Genomic DNA, 14887 nt, shown 5'->3' with positions numbered 1-14887 from the left:
GGAAGGCTCAACCCATGGATCCATCGTGCCTGCTCCCAGGAATTGCGCCTGGATTGTTCCAGCCACCGAGTGGATAATTCCACATCTCAAAGCTGGATTCATTTGCTTGTTCGCCACTTGAGTGGAAAGAGACCTGCCACTATTCACAATGGAACAGTTATCTTGGGTTTGGGGTACTCTGGAGAATATTCGTGTGACCACGGCCTCACCACTGGGGAGAGGAGACCGTAAGTCCAATAACGGGAGGCCCACGTGGAATGCCAGATGCCCTCCAGACCAGCCCAGAGTACCACATGGGTTTGTGAGCGCCAGGACAGGAAGTCTTCGCCTCACCGAAGGGTTCGGAATGAGGGGTGATGAACTTGGTAGAGGCCCCAATCTTAAATATTCCCTCTTCTCTTTGAATTCTTACTGTGTGAAAAATCCACTTGTCAATTAATCATATACAGCCTTGTGACAACGTTTCTATTATTGTCTGGAATTGTTATTTTAATCTTTTGTTACTGATTGACTTTTTGCATGCTCCCGCCTTGTCTCCCTAAATAGATGGCAAATTCTTTGAGAGCAGAGACCTGTCTTGACATTTTGTTTTTAAACTGGCAAGCAGAGACTGGATTGTGCATTGCGTCTACCCACAGAAAAGATCTGTAGGGTAAGCCTTATTGGATTCATTTTATAGATGAGGAAAGTAACTACGTAAAAGGCAGAACCAGCATTCATACTTCGGCATTCTCCAAAGCCCACCCCCCAGACCCCTGCACAAGGCCTTGCACGCCCTGGGCACTCCATAAACACCGTTTGGTTCTTATCATTCTCCACCATCAATGTTTTAAGAAGGTTAATTAACATTTGATGAAGGTCAATTTTCAAATTCAAGTTTTAGTTTCCCAAAAAGAGGTGTTAAGCTTCAGCTGAAAGATTCAGCTTCCACATACCAGGGAGGCAAATATTGACCCAGGCATCTCTTGAGGGTGTCTAAGTTTGAAAATGAAGCACTTCATTCTTTAAAATGAAATTGAAGGAGATAGGGCCTGGCTGGGAAGCCTACCTGGGGTCAGGAAGCACATCACCCTGCGTGTCCGGGAGCTCCAGGCAGTCAGGCAGACAAGGCCTGACCTGGACAGGAAGGGCTAGCCCCAAGCAAAGCTCTTCTGCTCGACCTCATGGGGTCTCCATGTCCTTCTGCACTGTGAGTATGAGATCGCCTGTTATATCTGTGGCTTTTAGAATGCAACTCCCATAGTTTCTATTTAAAATCTTGCCATTTTTTTAAAGCATGAGTGAGCATCTATCATACAATATAGATTTATTATAAGAACGATGATATAAAAATACTGACATCAAAAACCTTCACCATATTGTTCATCTGCTCAAAGTCCAACTTTGCTTTCATTATCTACCAAATAAAGATTAAACTACGTATTATGTCACTCAAGGACTGAAATATCTTATTCCTGCCTACTTTTCTAAGTTTATCTCCTTCACTTTCCGTTCATGTAAAATCCAGTTAAATGGACTCCTTGTTATTTAATGTTGAAGTTCATCCTTCCATTTAGATCCCACTTCCTTCATGCCTTTGCCTGGCAAAATATATTTATGTCTTCATTGATTCATGCAACCAAGTGCATTTCATGAGTGGCTACCTACTATGTGCCAGACATTGGGTAGCACAGTAGAACCACAGATCTGCCTGGAATTGACAGAGTCCACGCCCTGTGTTCAAACACTTCTCTGTCATGAAGTTTCCCCTGGTTACCTTCCATACACAACACCTCCATTCTGTCTCTGCCAGTCATGTTGCACACAGCTCTGTGTTTTAATTAGCTGTGTGCATGCCATTCCCCACACCAGACACTAAGCTCTTTGAGATCAATGGTGGTGTTTTCTTTATATTTAAAGAGGATCCCTTTGGTACCCAGCACATAGAGTAAAAACTATTTGTTGAATTGATTTGAAAGAGCTTTCAATACATTTGGCAAGACAAACCATACCTAGCAATTAACTAATAAGGCAGTGGTATAGCATGTTGAATGTAATTTATATTCTCATACAATAAAGTACCAAGGCACATGTTATTGATGAGAAAGGAGCACTGCGTAATAAAATGTTACATGAATTAAAGATCTTATAGACCAAAAGAGGGTAAAAGTATATGTGGACCTCAAAGACAAGTTGGAATTTGGACAAAGGTCTAGATAGGCATTCTACGTTGGGAAGAAATGGAAGAGAAAAGAGACTTCCTGGGTTCTAGTGTACATCTCATATGAGAATGAATAATAAAAGTAGAAGGCAATCTAGGAGATCATGCATAGGTTAAATCTGCAGTAGCAAAGGTGTCTTTGTAAGAAAGTTGAATTGTTTAATTAACATGTCAGTTCATCTAATATCTAACTGAGTGCCTTCCTGCTGCAGTGGAAATCCTTCTTCGCTTTATTCCATCCTCAGAGAAAATAGAGGACAGTTAATGATCCCTCTCTGTACATTGCAGAAGATGGTGTAAAACAGTGCCAGAGAAAGACTTTTAATAATATATTTCAAATATGCAGATCCAAAGGTGATAATTCAAGCACAGCTTTAAGATTTTTCAAATACCTTATTCCATCTGCCTTGCTCTGATGGTTTCTATGAACACATTTTCATTTTCTAAATCTGGAATTAGTAGAATCTGCTTGAAAAGAGATATTACAGTCAAGTGATGTTCTCAATTTGAGGTGTAATTATTTCCCCCCATTTTAAAAGCCTAACATAAAATGTGATGTAATTTTTTTTCAACTTTGCAAGGGACATCAACTTTTTTATGTCTTCAGTTTTTTTCTCTGAGCTTCCTACAACTTGGAGAATAATATAAATAAGAAAGGAAATGCACATAAGTTCAATTTCTAGTTTGCAATAAAAAGTCAATTTATTGTCTGATAACTGTCCTCCTCTTTACCCCATCTTCTTCCTGCAGATGAAAATTCTGCTTAAATAAATGAAATTGTTGACAAGTAAAGATTGAATATATTCAAGGTGTACAGTGATGATTTGATGTACTTCTGCATGGTGTAATGATTGCACAATCAAACTAATTAACACATTCATCACCACCTGTGTTGTACCTTAGGTCCCCAGAAGTTGCTGATGTTGGAACTGAAAGTTTGTACCCTTTGACCAATATCTCCTCATCTCCCCCACACTCCCAGACACTGGTAAACACTGTTCTTTGCTTTTATGAATTTGACTTTTAAAGATTCTACATATAAGTAAGATTGTGTGGTGCTTGTCTTTCTGTGTCTGGCTTATTTTGCTTAGCATATTCTCCAGGTTCATTTACGTTGTCTCAAGAGGCAAGATTTCCTTCCTTTTTTTTTTTTTTCTTTTTTTAAGCTTATTCTCAAATCAAAACTCTTCTGGATGCTACATTAGCCCTTAGAACCTAAGTATACACTTGAACCTGCCTCAAATGAGATGGCACTTACAGTCAAACGTCAAAAATCTTAGCACTGAGAGGAGCATTTAAGATCATCGAGTTCAAACCTATAATTTAACAGATGATGAACTTAAGACCCAAAGAGGTTAAGTGACTGAATGAAGGTCACACTGCTGGTTAGCGAGAGCCGAGGCTTGAGGCTAGGACTGAATTGCTGCTTAGGGTTTTTTTTCAACATTTTCATTCGATGTACCAACAGTTTTCAAGTGATGCTTTTTAAAATAGCAGTTTCCAGGAAGATATTAAGCATTTTATTTTATTGTATAATTTTAAATATTATTTTGGGTTCAGTGCTACCTAAGCAGGTTTGTTAGATGCGTATATTGTGGGATACTGAGGTTTAGAGCACAAACAACCCAGCCTAGTACCCAATAGGGAGCTCTTCAGGCCTTGCCCCCTCCCTCCATCCCCCTTCTAGTAATCCCCAGTGTCTCTTGTTCTCATCTTTACGTCCATGTGGACTCAATGAATAAGCATTTTAAATGAAAAGAAAAAAAATATGCTGGACCAAATAAACTTATAAAACATCAGTTTAACCTGCTCTGCTTCACAGACTTTAACATATTAATTTTTTGTGGCACCCCACAAGAGCGATATCTGGCCAACACATTTGACTACAGACTATTTTTAAATTAACATTTAGGAGCATCTATTAATACATCTAAAATGCCAGTGTGCCAGAGAACAGCGTTTGGAAGATGCTGCTCTTGGTTAGAACACTGCAGAGGTATGATCAAGTTTGACAGCAAAGGCTAATGCTTACAGGGTCTTTCCTGCACTGGCTAGCTGAGCAGTCATGGGAGGATCACATTCCACGGACTTCAGAGCCCTCATCTGTAAAATAGGCACTCATCTCTCTTACTAGGCTGTTAGGAGATGGTATAGCAGAGGAAAATATGTGAACTATAATTATCAATTGATTTGTGACAGCTTGCCAAAGTACCCACTGTATAGCACAATAAAGGAAATATACAAGGAAAAGATATGTAATTAGAAGATAAGGCTGATAAATAAAATACAACTGCATAGAAATAAGTATCAAAATCCATGTGAAACGTGTTATAGCAACGTTGACAGTGGATGGCAAATTGGACTTTGCGTTATTAAGAGAAGAGCACTGTTACTTACTATAGGCAAGTAGTCCATTAAATAACCATGAACCGGTTACATGGGAAAACCACAGCTTTCCTAAATACTGAGACATCAGAGACCGCCATCAACTCTTAAGAGCATGGACTGTGAAGTCATGTCGTTTCATCTTTGCCTCTAACTTAGTTACTTTAGCAAATTACATAATTTCTATAAGCCCCAATTTTCTCTTTCATACAAGAGACAAGAGCCAAGTGACCATGAATGCTTGCCCATGATGTGGGACAGTGCATGCCCTTCCCTTCAAAACAGTGGACACTCGCCCAGTGGCAGTGCCAGGGGACACTCCCCTCAACAATATCTTTCAATATAAAAGAGACATTTTGTCATCTGTTTCTTTTGCCATTGGCTTACAATGAATTAGTTTACAATACCAAAGGTATTGCAATAAAAATAACTTGTTATCAAGCTCAAGCATGCAGTTGTTTAGTTTAATTCAAGCAGTGGATTAATTGTGTAACATGAATAAATAACTTTCAGCAAAAGTACTTTAAATGAGAATGGAACAATAGTATCATATGTGATATGTTTCTGTCAAACCCCTGGAATGCAGGTCATTCATGTTACCAACCCAGAATGATCTAAATGTTTTGGCTATCATCTGAGTGGAAGGCAGGTTTGGCAGTGCTTCTAAAACAGGGAGAATAAGCAATCATGTCCCTGTATTCTAACACATTAAGCATGACTACTATAATTTCATCCCAGAAAAATTCCAAAGCAAGTGATATCAGTCATCTATCAGAGCAATGAAAATATTTCCAAAACTTCCCCTAGGATGGCTAATATTAAGTAATGTAGTTTCTAGATGAACCCACTGATATACGCTGATGGCCAAATGTATCACAATGTGATGGAGTGATTCGATCACAATATAGAATTGTTGGATCTAAGCCAATTAAATTTTGAAGGGCAAGTGCCAAAAAGGAGCAGCTGATCTTGAGCCATTCTTTCTGATAATAGCAAGTGAGCAGAACCAATTGCCTGTTCAGATCATCGCTACTATGTGACAAGTAGAGATACACAGATAGTGTCTGGAAATATGTCAAACAGACACACATCACGCCAAAAGGGGATACTGAGTAATGAATACACTTGAACAACAGTGCTACCATCTCCCAGGTTATTTTCTTTGAAGAAAATTTTACTTACTTAGATAAATGTTATTTTTGTAAGTAAAGTTATAAGTATTTATCCTGTGTTCCTTATTAATTGTAAGCCTTCTTAGGGCTAAGCATTAATTGTATCAACTAATGAATTCACTTACCCATTTGCAGATATTTACTGAGCATCTACCAGGCAATAGCAACATACTCTGTGCTAAAGGCAAAACAAAAGGCTTCTGACAAGGTCCCCACTCTCTAAGGGCACAAAATTTTGTCTTTCTCGGAGTCACGCAGTCGAATTCATTAAGAAATAAAAAAGCATATTATTAAATGCCTGATAAATGGAATAGGCAATAACTACTTAGCAAAGTACAGGAAGATGGGATACATTTGGAATTAAAACTATCAGAGAAGGATTTGTTGAGAAGCAGGGACTTCTACCAACCCCTCCCCCACACACAAAAAAACAGTGCCTTATGATTTGATAGAGACATTGGGGAAGGAAATTGAAGCAGAGGAATTAGACTCAACATCTGCTTTCAATAATTTAATAAACAGATGTTTATTGAGCACATGTCATGTACCTTGGCGCTGTTCTAGGTGTTGGGAATAAAATGGTGAGCTAAAGCTAACAGGTTCTTTCTTCTTATGGGGCTTACTTAATAGTGAGAGATACACGATACACTAAATATCAAAAATGTGCACATGTAAATTCCCAAGGGCTGTCTCTTGTCCTTGCCTCCGTTTTAGCCAAGAATCCTGCTAAGCCCATTTATGGATCATCCTCTCCATCCTTAGTATCTACACACGCTCTTCTTCCTCCACCTGGATACCTAACCACATTCTTAGTAATTCTCCATCCACTACCTTACCCTGCCCGCTAACTCAGTCTCTGTTATATTTGAAGTTGAGTTCAGGCTTTTCCCCCTACTATGGCTGTCTTGACCCTTATTGCAGTAGAGTTGTACAAAGTCTTTCTTGCCATTTTTACCGATACCTGCTTCATTTTTTTCCTCTTTAACAAAATCTCAAATTATACCTGTGATAAAGCTGTGAAGGGGAGGCACCTGGGTCCATGATACCATCTAAGAAAGGGAAGCAGGAAGAATTCCCGAGGAAATACTTGCTGAACAGCCATTCAGGGAATATGCCAGTATCCCTCCTGCATGGTATGTCTGAAAGACTAATAGAAGTTTGGTGTTGTCTGAGGCAGGGGAAGCAAAGGGAAGTTGTGCATGGAGTGAAATCATACTCCGCAAACACTCCAAACTCAACATTTCCAAATATAGGCTCAACATCTTCCTCTCCTAAATCTGGTTCTTCCCTTCCATTCCATAGCCCATGCTCCCCACACCTGAGACAGTGTTTGAGCAACACATTTGACCACCTCTTTCTTATTCCTGAAATCTGATTTGCCAATAGGCTTTATTATTTCTGCCTCATGACTATCTCCAGAATCAATTTGTGCTCCAGTTTCATAGTTGACACTCTGGTTGTGTTTCACCTGGATTGTTAAGAGTCTCCTAGATTGCTCTGCCTCCCCACTTCCACAATTCAGAATGATCTTTCTAATGTATACATCTGATAAGACCATTCTTCTAATTGAAATCTGTGCATGAATCCCGCCATCTATATAATCCATCATCTATTGCTTTCACATCTCAGAAAAGGCATGTTAAGGTGTACACCCTCCTGTGCTCCTCAGGCGAATATTCTTCCATTTTCATAGGACTCATAAATAGCCATAGTAAACTACAAAGCGTGCTATTTCCAGACATGGCACCCTTTCCCTGGCTTCTTTTGTAAATGATGTTCCTTTTGCCTGGAGTGCTTTGTGTTTTCATTTATTAACTCATTTATTTCTCTTTTGGCATTAATGTTTTTTTGATTGTGGTAAAATACATGCAAAATAAAACCTAGCATCTTAACAATTTTTTAATTGTGTTTTGGAATACCTTTACCCCCATGCCTTCTACCCATGCAGTGCAGATGTGCACACACACGCCGTAACTTTCAGCTTGCAGCCCACTTCCTGCATGAGTCATGACCCCCCTGCCTTTCCCATCCCCTAGCACAGTTGGGTGCCCCTTGCCTATATATTCAGTGACTTCACACTTTTCTCTAACATAAGTCTCAACACATTACTTTGTATTTCTATCATTACCTGTCTGCCCAGCTAGACTTTAAATAATTTAAGGATAGAGGCTTAATTGTGCTATCTTTATTTGCCCAGATTCTATAATAATTTCAACCAAAAATTTTTGGCACTTTTGACCTAATAATAATTCTTTTCTTTCTGGGATTGATTCCCAATATGCAGTTGTATGATCTTAGTGTCCAGATGTATAGTATATTACTCTGTCACATTGGCTACAGTTAATTGGTGCTGTGGTCTGAAAGTCCCCCAAATTTCATGTGTTGAAACTGAATTGCCAAGGTGATAGTATCAAGAGTTGAGGCTTTAGGGAAGTGATTAAGTTACAAGGACAAAGTCCTCATTAATGGGATTGGCCACTACATAAAAACACTTGAGGGGGTAAGTAGGCCGCTTCCATCCCTTCCAACATGTGAGGACGCAGTATTCATCTCCTCAGAAGGACAGAGCAGCAAGGTGCCATACTGGAGGCTGAGAGCAGCTCTCACTAGGCATCAATCTGCTAATGCCTCGATCTTAGACTTAGCCTCCAGACCTGTAAGAAATAAGTTTCTATTGTTTATAAATTGCCCAATCTATGGTGTTCTGTTATATCAGCGCAATAAACTAAGGCAGACATTGGAGGTGGGTGATGGGCAGAGGCTGGAAGAGTTTGAGATGCATACTAGGAAAAAACCCTAGATTTGCATGAACAGGACATTGAGCTTGATTCTGGTGAGGGCACAGAAGAAAAGAGCTTTACAGACAGACTAAATCTTAGACATGATCAAAGTGGTCATGTACAGAATATTGGTAGATAGGTAGATGGTAAAGACCTTTCTGATGAGGTCTTAGGTGGAGATGAGGAATAATTTATTAGAAACTGGAGGAAAGGCCATCATTATTAGCAAGTGGCAAAGCACCTGGCTGAGTTGTGTCCATATCCTAGTGCTCTTTGTAAGGCAGAGTTTAAGAGTAAAGAATTAAGACATTTGGCAAAAGAAATCTCTAAGTAAAGTGTTCAGGCTGCTGCACAGATTCTCCTGACAGCTTATATGAAAATATGAGAAGAAGGAAATGAAGTGAAGACAGGATTTATAATTAAAAGGAAAGCAGAACTTGAAGATTGGGAAAATTTCACCTTGGCTAGATTGTGAAGCATAGACAAGCCTGTTTGAGAAAGACCACCAAGGGTGTGTCCAAGCTACCGTTTGATAAGGATCAGTATGGACAAAAAGAAGCCAGACACTATTCATCAAGTCAATGAAATGATGACCCAGGGGGCATTTCAGAGATTACCGGTGATGCTGCTCCCCAGAGTGCTTAGACCTTGAGGTTAGAATGGTTTCAAAGGAGAAGCCCAGGGCACTCGTGGAACCTCAAACCTGAAGACCCAGGGATACCTAACATCTCTGTTTCTCGAATCCTGTGCAGTGCTCCTTTGTTTTCCCAGCTGTGGCTCAAGTGGACCCAGGTGCAGCTTGAGCCACCACTCGATAGGGTACACGTGGTCAGCCTTGGTGGTGTCCACATTGTGCTAATTCTGCAGGTGTATAGAGTTCATGAGCTGTGAGGGCATGGCTGCTTTTACCTAGATTTCAAAAGATGCCTCGGAGAGACTCACAGCCCAGGCAGGGCTGTCACAGAGGGTCCTTACTAGGGCCATGTGTACTGGAGCTGTGGGAATGAGGCCTCCCCCATACCACAGAACTGTAGAGCCACCAGAGTGCAGTGCCAGCCTGGGAAAGTCATAGGCATGCACCCTCAATAGTGCCAGCTGAAGGGTGGGCTATGCCCAGCAAAGCCGTGGAGGTGAGGCTGCCTGAGGCCTTGGGGGCCCAACTCTTAAACCAGTGTGTCCAGGAGGTGTGACATAGAGTCAAAGAAGATTACTCACAAACTTTAAGATTTAATTGTTGTTTGCCCTAGAGTTTTGGATGTACTTTGGGCCTGTTACCCTTTATTTCCCTCTATTTCTTCCTTTTGGAATGGAGATGAGTATCTTTTGACCCTCCCACCACTGTATTTCAAAAGCATGTAACTTGTTTCATTTCACAGGCTGACAGCTGGAGGGAAATTTGTCACAGGATGACTTGTACCTTGAGTCTCACCTGCATCTGATTTAAATGACATTTAGATGAGACTTTAGATTTTAGAATTTTGAGTCGATGCTAAAATGCATTAAGACTTTTGGGGCTATTTAGATGGAATTAATATGTTTTCCTTGTGAGAAGGACATGAATTTGGGGCTTGGGGTGGAATGTTATAGTCAGAATGTCTTCCAAAATTTGTCGTAGAAACTATTTCCAATGTGATAGTTTTAAGAAGTGGGGCATTTGAAAGGTGATTAGGTCATAAGGGTGCACACCTCATGAATGAAATTAACAACCCCCTGAAAAAGGTTGAGGGGGTGAATTTACTTCTCACATTTCTTTAACCATGTGAAGACACAGCATCCATCTCTCTGGAGGAGGCAATGAGGCACTATATTGGAAGCAGAGAACAGCCTTCCCCAGACACCAACCTGCCAGCACCTTGTTTCTGGACTTTGCAGCCTCCACAATTGTGAGAAATACATTTCTGTTTGTAAATTACCCGGTCTGTGGCATTTTATTATGGCAGCACAGACTAAGGCAACTGATGAAAAGGGGTGGGCATCTAATACAAGGTCAGCAAAGTGGAAACCTTCTCTGAAACGTTCATACTGAGAACCACAAAGAATGAGAGTCAATCACAAAATAAAACTCAAGAGTTGTGAATTACCTTGTTCTTTCTGTGTGAGGAGGTTGGTATAAAATATGACATAAAGGAGGAAGGATGGAAAGAGAAAGGAGGGAGGGAAGGGGAGAGAGAGAGATAGAGAGAGGATATCTGATAACAGCATTCAGTTTCTAGTACCAGTTATCTGAGACACAGCTGCATCCATTCTCATCCCATAGTTTATAAGAGATATTCATTGTTCATCTAATAAACCCCACTATTTTCCTAGGCACTTTGAATTAGAGTCTGTAACTTGGAACAGAAATCTTTGATAAATGCAAAGTAACTACAATTATTATCATTATTTTTAAATTTTTTTATTTTTTAAATTTCAATAGGTTTTTGAGGAACAGGAGGTGTTTCGTTACATAAATAAGTTCTTTAGTGGTGATTTGTGAGACTTTGGTGCACTCATCAACCAAGTAGTGTATCCTGTACCCAATGTGTAGTCTTTTCTCCCTTGTCAACCTCCACCTTTTCCCCCAAGTCCCCAAAATTCAAAGGATCATTCTTTCTTTTCTTTTCACATTTTCATTTTTTAAAAAATTTTACTTTATGTCTGGGATACATGGATGCATGTGCAGAACATGCAGGTTTGCACATAGGTATACATGTGTCGTGGTGGTTTGCTACACCTCTCAACCCGTGTCTGGGTTTTAAGTCCCACATGCATTAGGTATTTGTCGTAATGCTCTCCCTCCCCTTGCTCCCCTTAACTACAATTATTGAGCAGCTGTTATGTGACCAGCATAAACTTAGGTAATTTATAATTAGAATTCTACAATGCTTATAGTGGTCTATGAAATTGGTATGACTCTCAGAAAATGGGGCCTAAATTCAAACCCATATTGGTCTGTCTCAAAAGCCAGTAGCAGGTAGGCAGTCATCAAATGTAGCTTAGAACAGCACAGCTTCACTGGAGTAGATGGCTTTTTTCCAGATACTGTGTCTGATCAATGTTGAATAGAGATTGCATGGGATCTTTATGTTAAAGTTAGAAATCTGCACCTATTTTTTTTAAAACAAGAGCCATCAGAGCTCTTTAATGTGATAGGAAAAGAGGGCAGCATGACACAAATATCATCTCTGCATTAACATCAGTCAATTCAATGCACTCGAAAAACAGAATAGATAAGTCTTAATTTTAATCTTTGAGGAAATATAAAATTAAGCCAAAATCATGAAAGTGAATGGATGGATATGTTCAGTGAATGTGTTGTCTAGGTGTTTGTTTTTTTCCTGCTGTCATCTGAGTGCTAAAAATCAGGAGCCCTAGTGTGTCTAAATATCAGCCTTATTTTAATGGCATTATTCTACTTATCCGGACATGGGACAAAGTATTTCAGTAAAAAAACCATGTCGGTGCAGCTATAATTATCTACCTGCAGTGAGTGATGAGAGAGCAGCTGTTAATTACTTTACCTTTGAGGTTTGCAGATCAAAGTTTCTTTAAATAAAAAAGTGGTATATGTTGCAGCCAAGAAGGTGAGTCATACTAAAATATTTAATACTAAGTGCATTTGGCTAAAATCAGGTTGCTTAAAGGCCAAATTTATCATACAAAGTTTAGGACTCTGAAAATTCCATACTAAAAGTCTGTAATACCAGGGGCAAATGTTCAGATATTATTTTCAAGTCCACAACTCATGACAATCCCTTAAAGAGTCATAGTCAACCCTTCCAGTTGCTTTGAAAATCATTCCAGCTTGTCAGTCCTCGCAATGCCACCATCTCGTTGACCTAGAGCAGGTGACACATGGTATTATTGATGTTTTTACAAACAAAAGTCGCTCAGAAGCATTTTTTAGGTGTTTATCTTGTTTGTAAACTATGTTCTGCAGCTTCTATCTTGATGCAAGTGTCTGGATAAATGCTCGAATCACCAGAGCTAAGTATGAGTCTTTGTATGTTCAAAGAGCAAGAGAGAGAAAGGCAGTGACAACTTATTAGGGGACCAATGTCTGGAGTGAACTATGCGCTTACACATTCAAACACCTGCATTAAAGTTCTCTTGAGATGCTGGAAATGAGTTTGCAATAGCAGGGTCTTGAAGCATGTATCTAACAGATGTTTGAATTTGGGAAAATTTCATGACAACATGAATATAAAAATAGTACTGGCATATAATATTAAAATTTTACCTCCATGATGCAGAGCACTCAAATAGCAGGCTTGAGCAAATATTTGTTCATCTGGTTGCTGGTATTCATACACAGAATTCAATTACGTATGCACTGAAATGTTATCCCATCGTATAGTGCATTATATTCCCAAGTGGAAATCAACAGTGTTGATAACTGGAGTTCCACATGACATGGTTGTGTCAAAGCTCAACATTGGCATACGCTCATGTAGCTGTTCTGTTGGTGCCAGACAGTATCTCACTGGATCAATATACAACAAATTGTATGCTCTTCCTCGTCTACTAGGTAAGATGTTTTCTAGCTCCATCTTCCAATAAAATAGCCCTGTGGGTCCAATTTGCTGATGCTAAGATGATTTTAATGTAAATCCTTTTCTGCAGCTGCATGTGTGTTTTTGTTTAGGGTGAATATGACAGAGTAAAGACCATGGGACCTAAGAAACTAAAGGAAAGGAGTGAGAAAATCTCAGGGTTGAGTTGTGGGAAAGAATTATGCGAAAATCATGGTATTAATCCTTAGTATCTTGCAAAATAGCAATAATTAGCAGGTATTTTTCAGGAAGGGAGTAAATAAATGAAAGAAATGAAAGGATGGGTTTAGTAGCTTCAAAAGAAAATGTAGAAAGCTTTCCTATTTTAAATCTGACCTATTTTAAGTATATGCTAGTGAAGGGAAAGGTTTTATTTGGAACTACTGATATGGTAGTCATGAATTATAATCAGAAAAGCCTACACCTTCCTATGCAAATTTCAGAAAATGAAAATAATGAAAAAAATCACAAAAACAATCAGAGGAAAAGTCCACCTTATCTATGAGGAGAAAAAATAAAAATTGCATCTGGCTTCTCAGAAACCATGTAAGCACAGAGTAGGGTGAAACACGTAAAGTGTTGAGAGAAACAAAACAAAACACCAACCTAGAATTCTGTACCCTATGAAATTATCCTCCAATGGTGAAAGAGAAAGACATGTTCTGACTCACAAAAATTGAGAAAATTGTGGCCAGTAAATCTGCCTTTCAAGAAATATTAAAGGAAGTTATTTAGAAATAAATTATATGTCAGAAACTCAGATCTACATAAAGAAATGAAGTGCACTGAAAAATGAATAAGTAAAATCAAAATATTTAGTTTTAAAATTCTTCATCAATCTAACAGGTTACGGTTTGTTCAAAGTTATAATAGCAACAGTGTATTTGTGCACAAGTGTGTGTGTGTGTGTGTGTGTGTGTATGTGTGTGTGTTTATGTCTAAGTGAAATGAATCAATCTATTGTAGCAATGATACAATGGATGGGGAATAAATGAATTTAGAAATTTTTGTTATTATAAGGTACTTGTACTACCTTTAAGGTACTTCTTACCCATGAATAGGTATAGTGTTATATTAAAGTTAACAAGAATTAGTCGTCAATGTATAGTGCATACTCTAGGGCAACCACTAAAAAGTGGTTTTTAAAAAGTATAATTGAAATGCTAAGAAGGTGCTAAGAGAGAAACTGAGATTACGTAAAATGCTGACTTGAAGACACAAAAGAAAGAAAAGGTGTGGAAGACAAAAAGTAGGAACAAAGAATAAGGGCAATAAATGCAAAATAGTGACAAATACAGTCCATGTTAATCCAACTATCAATAAGCACGTTAGCATCAATGGTCTAAGCACACCAGTTGAAAGACAGAGATTGTTAGAGTGGGTCAAAAACAAAACTAGACTGTATATTGCCTATAGAATCCCATTTTAAATATGAATATTGTATAGATTAAAAGTAAAAAATAAAGAGGAAAATATGCTGTGCTAACACTAATTAGGGAAAGTAGGAGTAGCTATATTAATTTCAGAAAGAAGACTTCAGAGGAAGGTAAGTTATCAGAGAGAAAGATGGGGCAATATGTAATCATAAGGGAGCCAATATTCCAAGAGGACATAACACTCCGTAGTGTGTATGCACTTAATAAACAGAGCAGCAAAATATTTGAGACAAATACTGATAGAACCGCAAGAGAAAAACAGATGAATCCATGATTATAGTTGGAGATTTTAATGATTATCCCTCTTTCAGAAGTGAACAGATCCAGCAGACATAAAATCAGTAGGACATAGTTGGACTTAAAGCTGTCATGAATCAATTGT

Source organism: Cebus imitator, unplaced genomic scaffold, assembly GCF_001604975.1.
Source record: "Cebus imitator isolate Cc_AM_T3 unplaced genomic scaffold, Cebus_imitator-1.0 Scaffold639, whole genome shotgun sequence".
NCBI classification, from domain to species: domain Eukaryota; kingdom Metazoa; phylum Chordata; class Mammalia; order Primates; family Cebidae; genus Cebus; species Cebus imitator.
The sequence above is the reverse complement of the archived record's forward strand: the minus strand, read 5'-3'. Positions refer to the sequence as shown.